Consider the following 13431-nt stretch of genomic DNA (forward strand, 5'->3'; position numbering starts at 1 on the left):
TCCATTCGGATAATGGACGACAGTTTGTGTCGGAGGCATTCAGCGATTTCCTGAAAGGTTATGGGGTTAAGCATGTTAGAACTGCCGTCTATTCCCCGCAAGCTAACGCCTCAGAAAGGATCAACAGATCATTACTAGCCATCGTCAGATCTTATATTGCGGAAAATGACCAGAAATCTTGGGACACGCACTTGTCGAGAGCTGCATTCACACTACGTAGTGCGGTGCATGAAGCCATACAGACCGAACCGTATCGGGTCATTTTCGGGCAGACCATGGTGCAGCACGGAGAGACTTACTCGCTTTTACGCACGCTGGGAGAAATGAGCGATTCGAATATGGAGATAGCCCCGAAGGATATTCGGCTTAGACTGTTACGCGACAAAATACAAAAGAACCTGAGGTCCGCGTATGAGAAGGGTCGCAAGATATATAACACGCGCGCTAGGCCAAAAGTTTTTGCAGTAGGGCAACTTGTATACCGGAGGAGTCTTAGACAGAGCGACGCAGCAAGGGAATTCAGTGCTAAGCTAGGCCCCAAATATCTTAGAGCGGTTGTTCTTCGACGAGTGGGTCATTGTTTGTACGAACTAACGGACATGGGAGGAAGGCTCATCGGAGTCTTCCACGCCAAGGACCTTAAGGTATGAGCCAGGACCATGGGTTCGAGTTCGGGTAAGCCAGCACGCACGGAAAAAGCTCACCGTTTCTCGAGCTCATCGGATCAAGCGAGGCCGATTAGCTCGCCCTGTTACGTGAGAGCTTAATACTCGCCTTAAAACTTTAATACGTCTCGTCACCATCAAATTTGTTCCTTTACTCGCGAACGCAGTCTGACTGCGTTTACAAATCGATTGTTCCGGCGAACGCAATTTAAGTGCGTTCGCTGTTTGACTGTCTTGGGCACTGTCTTTAAAATCGCAGCCAATACTTCGTTGCTCCCATTTCCGCCGTTTCAATCACAACCGCCGGCAGAAGCAGCACGAAATCTCACCCCAAAAGTATTTTTCCAAAATTGAGTTGGATGTCTCTGAAATTCAGCGACAAGGAAAAAGGAGACAGTAAACGCGTCAACGTGACATCCACCTGTAAGCAGCGCATACACATGCCCAACTAGCCACTGCATTAGCATCCACATCAGCGCCAAGTGAGGAAAACAGGCAAAAGACCAGAGCAACATCGCAAAATAGCAACGAGTGAAATCCCTGCAGGAAACAAACGTTCACAACCCTATGCTGGTTGCTACAACCGATAAGTAACATTTTAGTTATAGTAAGTAGTTATTGTATGATATTTGCCATAGCGCGAAAAGTGCGCTAAGAAGAGCAGGTCCAGAGAAACGCTGGTGTAGATTATGTCAGCCGAGCAAGTCTCTCATTAATCGCCAAGAGCATTATAGAAGGCTCGCTGAATTCGTTCCATCAGCGCGAAACACCGACGTGAAAGCGAGCGCGTTAGATGCTTGGATACGCTTAAGTGATTGAGGTTGAACTACTCAGTCTCGCTCAAAAAACGAGTATTGCGGGTGGCGCGCTAACGCTCAACGTAAAATTGCATGATCGGGTAATCGGAGTTGGTAGAGAGCGTCGAAGCAAATAAGCAGAGTAGCTAGAACGATTGACTGTGTAGCAGACAATTGCATGAGTAATTTAGCTTGAGCTTAGTTGGTACAAAACATGCGTGTCTACGCGCCGTGCTATCATTCTGCTGGCAAAAGAGTTCAGGCAAATTCATGCAATTTTCTGGCACACACTCAATCTCAAATATTTTTAAGTTTTAAGAAAGAGGAAATGCTCGAACCTGTGAGCGCAAAGTATCACTAAAGTGGTGGTTTTAGTTTGTTTAAACAAATATAGTGCTCATGCTGACATTAGCATAACAGTTGCAGGAGCTCATCCTCAAGGCGCCTTAGGGACTTCAGATTTCGAACCCACAGTACATGTAGGCATGAATATGCACAAGCTAAAGCGGAGCAAACCGCAATCGACAATCGCCACTCTATTGCATACCGAGTGCGAAAGTAAATAACTCAATAGTGAGGACACAATAACATTTAAATTTTATTCTTTAATTCTAATTCATTAATTTAATCTTTTGGCATTAATAGTAGCATTAAGAAGCAAGTAGATCACCCATTGAAAATTCATATTGAATGCAAGGTAACATGAATTCCAGCCTGCGTATTTAGTTCATTTATTAGATATACGTATATATACATACACATGTAGGAACCAACCTCCATAAACATTTCATTTGTCAGACGTGTTTGTTATGCACGTATGTACATAGATAGAGGGAGTTAATCTCAGCTGGTCGTGGTGCGCAGGCACTGCAAGCAAATTATTTTGTAAGTACATGTATGTATGTATATGGCTTGTCAAGGTCAGTTGTGGCCGAATGAGATGTCGCTAAATTGGATGAACGGCGATGTTGAAAGAGTAATGAATGCGAGAATTCGAATTCTCTTTTTTGTATAAGCATTATCCAGTTAATTAGTTTCCATATGAAATATCAATGACTTTGTTGAATAAGCCATACGGATGAAGTATGATAGTGAGTTAAGGGGAAGTTACGTATAGAGCGAGGAAGTAGGTATGGTAATTTTAGTGAAGCGAAACACATTTGAATAAAACATTTGTAAGTGAGAAATGGATCTCTAAACGAAACGGTTGTGTGTGATGATGGGGCGGGATGTGGGTGATCGAATCGGTAAGTAGACAGACGGACGATTGGACGATAGCTGGTGTCAACGCGGATGAACACGGGCCATGGATACGTGGTGACGACGTCATGGGGATGAGGGCCGATCTTCAGTGGATGGATTTTGATGGCGGAGAACAGAGGATTCGGTTGAACACGCGTTAGAAAGGGGGGGATTGATTGAAGACTGACTACGACATTCAGGGGGGGATGCATGACTGTGGTGCACTAGTTTAGGGGTTATAGCTTTAGAGTTTTGTTAAGCAATGAGAAGCGGGTACGAGTTTTTTTCGGTTTGTTGCCGCGGTCGCAATGCAAATTCAGTGGTCTGCAAAAGAAACCCACCCCAGTCCGGCGAGCTCAGTCGCGCATACGCAAGCGTACCCGAGCGGACCACAAGACAATGTCTTCATGCCGTATGACCAGGGTAACACCCACTAAATTTAAAGCTGGATGTTTTTTTCGTTTAAGTTATTAATTTAACTATTAGTTGACAAAATTTCAGCTTTTGTAGTATCAGTTTACTCAGCGCATATTTTTCACTTCTTTACGTGAAAAGCTGGAGCATAACCCCCCACTCTAAATTCGGCTGGACACGTTTTTTCATTTATTTATAACATAATAAACATATTAACAAAATTTCAGCTTTTGCGGTATTAGTTTTTTTTTTTATTGTTATTTTACGTGTGTGGGAGGCTGCCGCAGCTACACCCCCCGGAAGTGCGCCAGCTGGTGGTCCATTCACTTACTAGCGATGCCAAGTAAAGCTTAGGACAAATTTTCAGCTTTTGTACTTTTGGTCACTAAAAAATGTCGCTGGCTCCCGGACTATGTAGTCATAACAGCACCACCGCAAGCTTTCATTGTACGTTTCAAATCTTCTTCTGGTACACTAACAGCACAGAACATATCACGATCTGCAAAATACTGTGTAGCACCATAACCAATTGGTAGTTTAGATAACACAACATTGGCACCGTACTTAGCTAGTTTATTGTACAGAATACGCCATGCAGCATCAACAATTTTCTGATACCCTTGACGTTTATCAACACGTACTTCAACATTATCACGCTCAGCCTTCAATTCCAATTCTATATTTAATAATGCGATTTTATATTTTTTGTATGGTTTTGGTCCATCAAAGGAAAGTACAGCGTCCACAACCATTTCAGAAAAGAAATCCTCTTGTTGATGAATAAATTTGGAGTACATTGCTATGGCAGCGCTTTTTCCAATAAAGCACGTTGTTGTTCCTTTGATTGGCGCTTCTACATGTACAGCTATGCCATATTTTGGTCATGCATAACTGTAATGCTTTACGTATAGCTTTAATGATGATACGTGCATGTACGCCTTCCTCAACATATGGCTTAATTTGTTTTAAGATTTCACCTGCTTAAAGTACTACTGAAGTGGTGTCATCGCCGACCTGATAAGATAAACATTTTTATTCTACACATTCTAATATAAGAAAAAACTTATCTTGAGATTTGGCGATGTCGACTAGAGTTTTACGGCCGGATGCACAATTGCCAATAGTTTCATATCGCCTTACCATTAGAATCAACAATATTGTAACGAATTTACTTGCAAATCCTCTTATTAAAGTACTTCACAATAACACTTATACTTTGCAACTAGCTGGCTTAATAACCAAACTGATTGATAATACTGCTATGGATCGCTAGATAGCGTCTTAATCGAAACTGGTTGATAGCTCAAACCAAACTGAATTCCAGCGCCTCTACATTTGCTGCCTTTTATACTCTCTGATTTCAACGTTCGCATCTTCTAGGCGCTTCCAGAATCTACTAGTTGTAATCAGCTCTCAAACTTCTCAGCTGTAACTACAACTGCACGATTTTATAGCTTCTCTCATTGCATACTTTCAGGAGTATCTCAGATATATGCATGTGTTTGTGCATTGACTCTCCGCTGCTCGTATACGTACATGGTACATATGTGTAGACGCAATTATTTTTTCGTTTATGTAGATACATAATGATTGAATTATTGATGTGAATTCACGTCACTGCTTAGCATCGGCCTAGAGATAGCAGCACCCCTTAGTTTTGCTAATATTCGTAACACTGCCCTCCACCTAAGTCTGATCGTCCCGATCAGACAAATCTCCCGATCTAAACGCCGCTAGCATCTCCAAATGTACCACTCTTCTACTCCGTGGTTTCCCAGTGGTTTGTATGCGGTAGATGGTATCACTGATCTTCTTCACAACTTTGTACGGGCCTTCCCAACTGCACCGAATCTTGGATGGAACACCTTTCCGCCGGTGAGGGTTGTATAACAGTACCAAATCTCCCTCCAAGAAACCTTCCGAATTTTGTTCTCATTGTACCTGGGTTTCATCTTACTACTCATTATTCTTGACTGTTCCCTCGCACTCTGTTGTTTGGCCAATGAACTTCTTCTCAGAGCCTGCACTTGACGGATTGACTTTGCATCATCATTATCGTGTGGACGTTTCACAAGAGTAGTGCGCGCTGGCTTGAAACCATCCTTGCATTCTTTCTCAAAAATTCTTTCAGTCGTTTTAGTGCGTCCATTACGGTTTGTCGATGCCGGTCTTATTCTCGCAGGTACTTTTAATTTTGCTTCATTTGGCCCATTCGATCCATCAACCTTTTATTTTGACTTTCGTGGCCTTTGTCGAGTCTTCTCCACCATGACTCGATTACTACTGAACCCTTTCTCCAACTTGAAGTTAAGTGGTATATCCTGGTTCTCGTAACGCATCACCCTTCTCTGCATATCGATCTTGATGTCATGGTCAACCAAGAAGTCCACTCCCAATATGACTTCTTCAACGATCTTCGCCACAACGAATTTGTGTAGAACCGTGACCTTTCCAATCAAGACTTCAGATATCACTTCTTCCTGGACTTGGTTATACTCGCCAGTGACCGTACGCAACCTTGCTCTAGGTAACGGTTTTACTCTCCTGTTGACCAAGTCAGATCGGATCAAGGAATGAGATGCGCCCGTATCTACAGTCAGTACACGTTCTTTGCCATCCACATTTCCTCTGACGGTAAGACTGCTCGATTTTCTACCAATTTGCGACACAGATATCACAGGACATTCAAAAGCTCGGGCAAGTTTTCGTTCTTTACATCTTACTCGCTCTTGCTCATCTCCTCCAGCTTTGCGTTTACGGCCACCCACGTTGTTGGAACTATTAGGACCAAGATCGCAATGACGTGCAATGTTGCCGGACTTCCCGCATTTGAAGCATTTGATAACTTTTCACTCCGCTTTTGCGATCCTTTCAGCGCCTCCAATATTGCGTCTACCCACTCTGGCCTTTCTAGTTCCACACGATGAGCTTTGTACGCTGGCTTAATCAAAAGTGACGCTGTTTCTTGAGTCAGTGCATAGAATACTGTTTCTGCGAATGTGGGTTTTGGGTTTGCATATGTCGCTCGATTTGGTTCTACGTCCCGTTTGCCATTTATAAAACAGGATTTTTACCCTCTCGGTGTACTCCACGGGTGCGTCCGCATTTGCCAAATGTGCCAACCTTTCAACATCCAAGGCAAATGCCTGCAAAGTCTCATTCGCTTTTTGGTAGCGATTTTGCAACTCAATTTGGAATATCTGTTTTCTATGCTCGCTTCCATAACGTCGTTCTACAGCACCCATCAATGCTTCATAACTGTTCCGTTCGTACTCTGGAATCCTCTGTAAAATTTCCGCTGCATGCCCTTTCAACGCTACGAACAGTGCAGCAACTTTATCTTCAGCATTCCAGTTGTTCACTGCTGCGGTCTTTTCAAACTGTAGCTTGAAGACCTGGAAAGGAACAGAAGCGTCAAATGATGGTGTTTTTACCTTTGGATTGCTTGCTGAAACAGCTAGGCGGTTTAGTTGTAACTGCTCCATACGACCTTTTCACGCTTCTATTTCGGCATTAATTTTGTCTTCGAGTTGTAAAATTTTTGCATCCTGTTCTTCCAGTTTCACAAAGAGCTGCGATGATACCTGTTCCGAAATTTGTGACGACATTTCAGATATACGTGCCTCTTGCGCTTCCAGTTGAGATGCCAAATATGTCTTCTGTTCTTCCAATTGTGATGTTATACGGGTTTCCTGCGATTAGAGTTGAGATGCAATACTTCTCTTCTGTTCTTCCAGTTGAGTTTCCATCTTGTATGTTATGCGTGTCTCCTGCGATTCCAGTTGAGATGACATGTTGGTAGATATTTGTGATGACATTTCGGACATTTGTGCCGATATTTCAGCCAATATCATGTTCAGGTCTGTGTTCGCCATTGTCTGTGGTGTTTCATTTTTCTCTTAAATTTTTGCTGTTGTCTCGTCCCCATCAGGATAAAAGACATACTCGTCTACATCAACTCCTTCTGCTTCCATTGCCTCTCGTAGCCGTGCCTGAAGTTCGAGTTTAATGACGCTTGTATTCAATCCACGGCTCTCCAACTCCTTCTTTAGTTGCTGGATCTTCAATTCACTGAACTTTGCCATGTCCTTGTTGTCCTCTGGAATTTATTCAACAATTCCTCTTCTGACCCCAATTGTAACGAATTTACTTGCAAATCCTCTTATTTGCCCTTCTGCTAAGTTCGAATCACTAAACTGTTGAATAAATAACTCCAATATTGAATAATGGAAAAATGGCCTTTATTAAAGTATTTCACAATAACACTTATACTTTGCAACTAGCTGGCTTAATAACCAAACTGATTGATAACACTGCTATGGCTCGCTAGATAGCGCCTTAATCGAAACTGGTTGATAGCTCGAATCAAACTAAATTCCAGCGCCTCTACATTTGCTGCCTTTTATACTCTCTGATTTCAACGTTCGCATCTTCTAGGCGCTTCCAAAATCTACTAGTTGCCATCATCTCTAAAACTTCTCAGCTGTAACTACAATTGCACGATTTTATAGCTTCTCGCATAGCATACTTTCAGGAGCATCTCAGATATATGCTTGTGTTTGTGCATTGACTCTCCGCTGCTCGTATACGTACATGGTACATATGTGTAGACGGAATTATTTTTTCGTTTATGTAGATACATAATGATTGAATTATTGATGTGAATTCACGTCACTGCTTAGCATCGGCCTAGAGATAGCAGCACCCCTTAGTTTTGCTAATATTCGTAACAATGTGCTTGTCCATACTGCGGGGACCCAATGTAGTGCGTACAGCGTCCACAATTGATTGCGAGGCATTGATGTTGGATATGAGTTGAGGTTTACCTTGAGAGATATCGGTACCCAAACATTTTTTACACAAAAACTCATATGTACCAAATACATGTTCAGGACGTTCATATTTATCGACACGCTGTCCGGTGTGGCCCAAATGTTGAAAATATTCAGTTAGTACTGTTGAGATATTGAGATATTGATCAATGAACACAAGTAAAAGTGAAAGATTTTGTTTACCATCTGTTGTCACTTTACACATAAGACATTGGAAACGACGACCAGCATCTACAAATTGCATATTAGCCTTGCAACGATAACATCTAATTGGACCCAATTCACCAAAATTTACAATGGGTGGCTCAATTTGAGCCTCAACCGTGTGTGCCATTAGTGAGATGGTAAGTGTAAAGAGTAAAAGTCTAGTTGAGGGGTCGACTGCTAATACTCTACCAAAAATATCGAGAGAGTTGTCAGCAGACGCGTATTACTCTCGAGAACAATAATCCGATGGCGGAAAGTAAAAATTTTACCTCTGTCGGGAGATATTTGCAGTTGAAATTGGCGATTTTAATGTGATTGTTGTAATGTTGAGTACCCCAAAAAAAATTGTGAACATAAATCTTTTGCGCGGATATAGTTTTGGTCTCCAAACCTGTGTTGGACCCACCCAGGGTAATTTGTTATAAGCGCGGTCGAAGGCCGCCAACGCAGAAAGGTGTTCTGCACAAAAATACTATTGACACCACCCCCGGTTTCAGAAGGACCCGCAGGTCATTTTTCGGTTTTTCGTAAATATCTTTTGAATAAGATAAAAATTTTTCTTTCCCGCCTTCGGATTATTAATACTGATGTCAAGACGCGTCGTTTGACACCTCTCTCGATATTTTTGGTAGCGTATTAACAGTCGACCCCTCAACTAGACTATTACCGTGTAAAGGACAAAACTGGTGTTTTTAATAAGTCAGCTGTTGCAGGTATGCAATACAGCAAATGAGAAAGATCAATGTAATGCCAAACAATGTAATTGCCAAACAAAACATTAATTTGGAATATCAATACCTAACTTAATGTGGCGAGGAGTTACCCTGATATTGTACCATATATTTTGTGGTGACCAATGGTTGTAATAAACCCTGTTGATTAGTAATAAAAGCACCATCAGTGCTATTTTGAATTTCAATGATAACGCTTATCGGATTTGGCATCTGATCGGGATCTAAACGGCGTTGGGCTTGATCATACTGTTGTGGCTGTTGATATTTACCAGTAACAGGTGCAGGTGGTTGCTAACGAAAATAATACAAAAATAATTATCAGCAATATTTGAAATATATTAGTTGTATTAGCATACATTATAACCAGGACGTACCGTTACTGGGGGTTGACCCGGCATGGGTGGTTGACTGGGCCATGGCGCCTGTCCAGGTTGTGTTGGTGGCATCATTTGACCCATGTAACCACCTGGTTCACCTGGTTGTTGTAGAGGATAATCTTGCTGTTTAGGTTGTAGAGGATAACCAGGTTGTGGTGGATAGCCCGGATGTTGTGGCATTGGCAGATAGCCAGGCTGGGGATGTTGCTGCTGCTGTCGTGGCATTGCATAACCCGGTTGCTGTTGTGGTATATACCTTGGCTTAACTGGATGTGGTGTCATTGCCCCACCTGGTCTAGTAGATCCGGGCGGCATACCTGGAGGACCATGTTGCTCATGGCCACCAAATGGCTGGTGCATAGGGTTTTGAGATGGCATTTGACCGGATTGTGACTGCATTAGACCAGACTGCCGTGACATTGGACCCAGTTGCGGTGGCATTTGCTGTTCACCGGTTTGCTGGTATGGAGATGTAACACCGCCTGAAATTGATGTTGGTGGTGTAGCTGACCAGTTTGAGGTGGATCAGTCTAGAAAAATAACAAAATTTATTAGACAGAAAATTATTTTAAAATATATGTTGGCGTATACTGCTTGTTTTGGTGGTGGCATATGAGGCAAGCCAGGTATAATTGTGCTATTTATAGTCATCTGATTGGGACCGCCCTGGCGGTGTCATTGCCGGAGGCGCTGGCGAATACATGGAAGTTTGCGCATTGGCTCGAGGCGGCGGCTTAGCTGTTTGATCATTGGCATATTGACCAGCTATAAAGTTATTGTTATTATTCGTTTGTTGTTGTGACGTTGTTGCGCTTGCATACCAGTTGATGGTCCACTGGATAATGGTAGAGCATCTTTCTGAGTAGCATTATTTGGAGGAGCACCTGGTAGGTTAGCATTTGTATATGGTGCATTGGGTTGCGGAGCAGTCGGAGACGGTTGCTTCAATGGATAGGCCACTCATAGAATTTGTTAACTGTTGGATGAAGAACAGAGGAAAAATAAATTATTTACATCGTTTGATTTATTGTTGAAATTTAATGAGAAAACAATTGTTGCTTCTAAATGGATTTGCGAAAAATATGTTCAATTATCACACCTACTCAGATTTGCATGAACGTTTTATATTTACCTGCAAAAATTATCTATATTCGACAATATTTAATGCTTCAAAATCAGCACAGGTCTGCAGCTAAATTCGCGGAAAAAGTTTTAGGCCAGGGACCGTACACGAATTAGAAATGGCGGACTCGCAGAATATTTTTTTGCACGCAAAAATGACATATTTCACAATCCCTATGAATATAATAGGTGCGAGAGAGCACGATACATTGTGGGAAAGATAAAATTGTCAACATGCTATTTAATTTTTAGAATTTTTCATTCCAAATCGTCACCCCTGTCTAAAATTCGTGTGGCTGTGTGGGTTTTTCGTCACACGATTTTTGCGGAGTACGATAGGCCACATTTGGTAGCAAGATCATTCATTAAACGATTTATGAAACTACCAACAGCAACTACAACAAACCCTAAAGTTTTTCGCAATATTATTGACGGCGCAGACGAGTGCTTGCGAGGGTTATCAGCTATAAAAATTAAGGAACGTGACTCATGGTTAATTTTTATTCTTCTGAACAATTGGATGAATTTTTAAAATTTCTCGATGCTTGTTTTATTCATTTGGAATGGATCATCATGCGCCTCTTGTAATGGGCAACACAACATTTCAAAATGTACAGAATTTATTGCAGCGTCTATATCAGACCGTCGTAATAAAGTAAGATCGAAAGGTATTTGCTTCAACTGCCTCAAACTAGGTCATCCAGTTAAAGATTGTAAGTCAAGCTTCACTTGTCATGCAAAACATTATACACTTCTTCATGACAGTGTTGATAAACAGGAATCAAAATCTGATTTAGGTAAAATTACGTCTGAAACAAATACTAATAACATTTCGTTGCAAAACGCTTTGGAGGATGCACTTACAAGTCATCATGTACTACACGGACAACAAAGCGGTCAAGTTGTGCTTCCTACAGCAGTAGCGACGGCGAAAGACACTGTAGGATAAGTCCATTATCTCTACGTGCTCTGATTGACACTGGCTTGCAAGTATCATTTATATCGGAAGCCTGTGTTTATTTATTTATTTAATTTTTTAAAGTCAACAAACAAGAGTGGTCGATCAAAAACAAAGGAAAGTAACATAAAAAAATAGCGTAAAATTATATACAAGTATAGAATTAAAAATGGAATTAATTAAAAATTTACAATTTTGTTTAACGTTGAACAAGAACTAAACTTAAACTATCGTTACAAATTAAACAAGTAAACTTTAAGATATCAGTTGAGACTGAAAAGTATAGCATTGCGTAAGGCAACATGCGAACATTCGATACTAACGCAATTATACAAGTCGTTATAGTACGAGCACCAAACACGTATAGGATCATTTTTGCCAAAATTTATACGACACAGAGGTAAATGGAAGGGCACTTAGTGTCTGGACGCCCTAGCAGGAACTGCAAAGTTCAATCGGCTTAGCAGCTCAGAGGAGTCAACCTCACCTAGAATTAGCTTATGCAGCTTATTACCCCGAGTAATATTCTACGATTTTCCAGAGTTGGCAAATCAATGAGAAGAAGTATACTCCTATAAGACGGAAGATGAAGATTTGAGTCCCAGTTAAATGCCCGTAGAGCAAAAATTAAAAATTGTTTCTGCACAGACTCAATACGCTTTATATGAGTAATATATAATGGACACCAAACACACCAGCAATACTCAAGTATTGGGCGGACCAGCGAAGTGTAGAGGACTTTGGTCAGCTACGGATCCCTGAACTCCTTAGCCCAGCGTTTAACAAAACCAAGAGTACCCATTGCTTTATTAGTAAAAGCTGAAATATGTGAATTGAAGCTCAGTTTCGAGTCAAACAGAACCCCTATATCGTATACATTGCATTCACTTGGTAAAGTGAAGATCTCAGCTAAACCTTGCTTGCATATTTCTAAATAAATATCTGAAATAAAGTAACGTAGCTTCATATGCGCGGTTTAGTGGAAGCCCCTAATATGAAGTCAAGTTGGAAATTATAAAAATCGCAAAATTGGACTTTTGATGATTTTGTAAGAATGCTGTGTTGCAAAGTTTCATCAAGAAGTTTTTGGAAGTAAAGAAGAAGCATTTTTATGAATCAACATTCAAGAGGAAGCATCTTAAGAATGAAATTTTTGGAGTTTTGCAAGAAGCTAAGTTGCAACATTTCTTTCTTCCTCACGAATTTATTTCATTTGCAAATAAGTAAATATGATACAGATTTTAGTGGTTGGTTGAAGGAATATATGTATGTATGTATGTTGCATTTTAGCAGAGGGGTTAGTGCGGTAGAGGTATGTATATTAAACGACATTTGTACAAATATATATGTATGTGCGAATGTTTGTTGGTTTTGCCTTTGTTAACGATTTTGTAGTTTGGATATTTTTTGATAAGGAATTCAATATGAGGTTAGTTAGGTGTATGTATATATGTAGGTATATAAATGTGTTTGCATTTGTAGTTTAGGTTGCATTTTGCTAATCTTGAAGAAATTGTATACTTACTACAAAACTTTTAGGTAACCATTGAATTAAAAGATTGTTTTTATGGTTTGAATTTAATTATTATTCCGATAATAAAAATTTAACTTACATCTTAGCATAACTGATTAGATATGAATTTGTAGCGGAATTACGAAATTGCCACCAAAAAGCGACAATTTCTCACACAACTTAACCTTTAAGAAAGGTATCATGATCATAAGAAAATTCTCAATAAACTTTTTCTTTTCTTCTATATGTATTTTCTTATTCTATTATTCATTTCCTTAATTTCATTTATTATCAATAACAAAACTAAACTTACATACAATTTTAAAAGAAAATTATCCATATTCATATAAATAAAAATTATTTATAAAGTCTTTTAAAATTATAACTGTAACTTTCTTAAGGAATTGCATATGAAGAAGGAAAATAACATATTTTATAATAAAAAAATTTCAAATTTGGCTTAAAAAAAAGAAAATAGAAAATTTCTTCAGTGTTTTCTTGTGATCTGGATACCTCGCTTAAACGTTAAATGTTTATATTCCACCTGTATTGGAAAGCATTATGTGGCTA

Source organism: Eurosta solidaginis, chromosome 2, assembly GCF_040869045.1.
Source record: "Eurosta solidaginis isolate ZX-2024a chromosome 2, ASM4086904v1, whole genome shotgun sequence".
Classification (NCBI taxonomy): domain Eukaryota; kingdom Metazoa; phylum Arthropoda; class Insecta; order Diptera; family Tephritidae; genus Eurosta; species Eurosta solidaginis.